Source organism: Gorilla gorilla, chromosome 7 (genome assembly GCF_029281585.2).
Source record: "Gorilla gorilla gorilla isolate KB3781 chromosome 7, NHGRI_mGorGor1-v2.1_pri, whole genome shotgun sequence".
Taxonomy (NCBI): Eukaryota; Metazoa; Chordata; class Mammalia; order Primates; family Hominidae; genus Gorilla; species Gorilla gorilla.
In genome coordinates this window covers 81,003,184-81,007,128 of record NC_073231.2, presented here as the reverse complement: position 1 = coordinate 81,007,128, position 3,945 = coordinate 81,003,184, and positions in this window count along the sequence as shown.

Below are 3,945 nucleotides of genomic sequence, written 5' to 3'. Positions count from 1 at the left end.
GCAGGAAAAATCAAAACCCACTCTCAACACTCTAACCTCCATTCTAGCTATTCATTTCTGCTTCCCTTTTAATCTTTTGGATAGTTCAACATTTTTGGTTTGGGAGTCTTATTCACATTCCAGGTAAGCTTAACTCATCTCTCTGTTGTCCGATCCAAACTTCTTACCTTTTTTATTTTCCCCCCAGTCCTGAAGTTAACTTCCCTTTAGCCATCCACCATCTCAGGGTCATATCAGGATTTCAAATCCCCATCATATCCCTTGGCAATGACCTCAAAGCCCAAGGCAAACTCACACACATGGAGAGGTTAGAGATCATTGCTGAGCCTGTGAAGCCAGGAGCCTATGGGTGAACAGGGGAATGTGAACAAGAGGGGATGAAGAATGGAGGATGGAAGATAAAGGAAACCATTTAGGAGACAGCATTGGCTCTTATCCTGTAAAAGAAGGCTGACCTAGAGTGGGGCCTTGGAGCACCAGGAAATTTCATGGGCTGAGGCTGAGCAAAGAATTATTATGTTCTCCAGGCTGGTGTGGTTTGGAGAACCAGCAGTTGTCTGGGGGAAGATTCTACAGGCAAAGTCTCTTTAAACAGGGTAGCATCCATATTTAATAAGTTTTTATTGAATTTCCATGATGTGCAGGGCCCCTTGCTGGGCACCATGTTGAACATGACAGACAAGGTCACTATTCTCATGGAGCTTACATTTCAGTGAAGAAGACAGACAATTTCACAAGCAGCTACAAATGTGACACGTTACCGAACAGAAGATACAAAAGACTGTTGGAGCATCTAATGTTGGAAGAACATCTTGACCTTATCAGAAAAACAGTAATAAACTTCAGAATGTCTCACCAGTGAAAGCGTGGGTCCAATAACCAAAGGATTTGAACATCAACACATCACACAGTCCAACACTGCCAGAGGCCAGGATGGCTTTGACTAACAGATAGCCCTGTCTGGATTGGCCTTGTCCACATTCAAAGTGTTACCTGCATGGTATGCAATTTCTACCTAGGATACCTTGGCCTGATACCAGTATGTTCCCACTCCCAAGGTGCACTTGCATCTGATTCATCTCAGAGCAGTATCCTCCTAAGGGTAGATGCTGCAGGAAATCAAACATCTACAAATAATTTTTTAAAAAAATCAATATTAACCATGTTTGCAGTGTTATGTATTTTTGAACTAAGTGTTCCATTATTCCACATAGATTATTCAGAGAGGACAGAGTGATAACACTGTTGACTCTATTCTTTTCTTTTTTTTTTTTTATGTATTTATTGATCATTCTTGGGTGTTTCTCGGAGACGGAGATTGGCAGGGTCATAGGACAATAGTGGAGGGAAGGTCAGCAGATAAACATGTGAACAAGGGTCTCTGGTTTTCCTAGGCAGAGGACCCTGCCGCCTTCCGCAGTGTTTGTGTCCCTGGGAACTTGAGATTAGGGAGTGGTGATGACTCTTAACGAGTATGCTGCCTTCAAGCATCTGTTTAACAAAGCACATCTTGCACCGCCCTTAATCCATTTAACCCTGAGTGGACACAGCGCATGTTTCAGAGAGCACGGGGTTAGGGGTAAGGTTATAGATTAACAGCATCCCAAGGCAGAAGAATTTTTCTTAGTACAGAACAAAATGGAGTCTCCCATGTCTACTTCTTTCTACACAGACACAGCAACAATCTGATTTCTCTTTCTTTTCCCCACATTTCCCCCTTTTCTATTCGACAAAACCGCCATCGTCATCATGGCCCGTTCTCAATGAGCTGTTGGGTACACCTCCCAGACGGGGTGGCGGCCGGGCAGAGGGGCCCCTCACTTCCCAGATGGGGAGGCCGGGCAGAGGCGCCCCCCACCTCCCTCCCGGACGGGGTGGCTGCCGGGCGGAGATGCTCCTCACTTCCCAGATGGGGCGGCTGCCGGGCAGAGGGGCTCCTCACTTCTCAGACAGGGCGGCCAGGCAGAGACCCTCCTCACCTCCCAGACTGGGTGGTGGTCGGGCAGAGACACTCCTCAGTTCCCAGACGGGGTCGAGGCCGGGCAGAGGCGCTCCTCACATCCCAGATGGGGCGGCGGGGCAGGGGCTTTCCCCACATCTCAGACGATGGGCGGCTGGGCAGAGACGCTCCTCACTTCCTAGACGGGATGGCAGCCGGGAAGAGGCGCTCCTCACTTCCCAGACTGGGTGGCCGGGCAGAGGGGCTCCTCACATCCCAGACAGGGTGGCGGCTGGGCAGAGGCTGCAATTTCCACACTTTGGGAGGCCAAGGCAGGCGGCTGGGAGGTGGAGGTTGTAGCGAGCCGAGATCACACCACTGCTCTCCAGCCTGGGCCACATTGAGCACTGAGTGAGCGAGACTCCATCCCGGCACCTTGGGAGGCCGAGGCTGGCAGATCACTCGCGGTTAGGGGCTGGAGACCAGCCCGGCCAACATGACGAAACCCTGTCTCCACCAAAAAAATACGAAAACCAGTCAGGCATGGCAGCGCGTGCCTGCAATCCCAGGCACTCGGCAGGCTGAGGCAGGAGAATCAGGCAGGGAGGTTGCAGTGAGCCGAGATGGCGGCAGTACAGTCCAGCCTTGGCTCGGCATCAGAGGGAGACTGTGGAGAGAGAGGGAGAGGGAGAGGGAGACCGTGGAGGGAGAGGGAGAGGGAGAGGGAGAGGGAGACAGTGGAGGGAGAGGGAAATGAGGGAGAGGGAAATGGGAGAGGGAGAAGGAGAGGGCGACTCTATTCTTTTCACAGAATCATAGACTATCAGAGCTCAAGGGGTCTTTAGAAAGGATTTAGCCTGATGGTTCTCCTCTGGGTCAGGGTTTCTTCATCTCAGTGTCTGCCAAAGACTGTTCAAAGTTCATACCCTGTCTATGCTGTACCCCAATTCTGATACATTTGCGTTGGAGTTGGTGCAGGAGGCTCACATGCTATTTAGAATATGATCCCGCATAGATTCTGGTGCATTTTGTGAAGTTTCCCCCACCCCATGTACCCTGTCCTATAAGGAAAATCATTGACCTAATCCAGCTCCTCATTTTACAGACTGCCTAGAATCAAAGAGGCTAAGTGACACTGACACATTCTATTTAGCAGTAAAGCTGGAACCAGCACGCAAGCTCATCCTATTTTTATTGCCTTTCTATGCTGTTGCTTCGGAAGGCAGGTCTAGCCTTGAAGGCAGGCAAGGGAAAGTCATAATTAGAGGGTACTGCCCAGAGGGTCCCAGTGGCGGAGCACTGGCCTTTTGTCATGGGTGAAAGACCCAAAGCAGATCCCTTACCATCACTGGGTCCTGGTGGGGTCTCCCTGCTGCAGGCATCCCGCAGGCTGTGCTGCAAGCTTGCTGTGTCCTGGGGCTGTTGTGGCTGCCACGTCTGCCCCTGCCAGGCCTACCTGCCTGCTGGTGATCCTCATTACACAGCCAATGCAGAACATGTTTCACTTCTCTGGAGTGGGCTGGACTAGGGTACAGTAAGCAAAGGACCCTCAGGGAGCCTCTGCTTCTCTTTTAGGGGCCCTTCAGTGCTAGAAACCCAAACTAGACATTAGGCCGGCCCTTGCTTGGGCACCAGGTCCTGCCAGGTCTGGCTGTGTGAGCAGGCAGAGACCACAGGATAAAGACCCAGAGATGCCAGGGATGAGGTTGCTAACTTTGCTGAAATTCGGTGTCAGTAATGGAGGCCCTTTCTTTTGACCTCGCTTCAGGAAAAAAATGTCACAGACTGCAGAAGGGCCAGGAAATAGGCAGGGAAGAAGATCTGGGAACACTGTCATTATTTTCAATTCATGCACCAACTCAAAAACTCTGTATTTTAAAGGAGAAGATGTTTACCCACAGGAAGAAGTCTTAAACCTGACAGTGCAAATTATTCAAAATAGGTTGATTTTCTTATCATTTCTAGTTATCATGACCCATCCATTCCACCCTTGGCTGGGTGTGGGG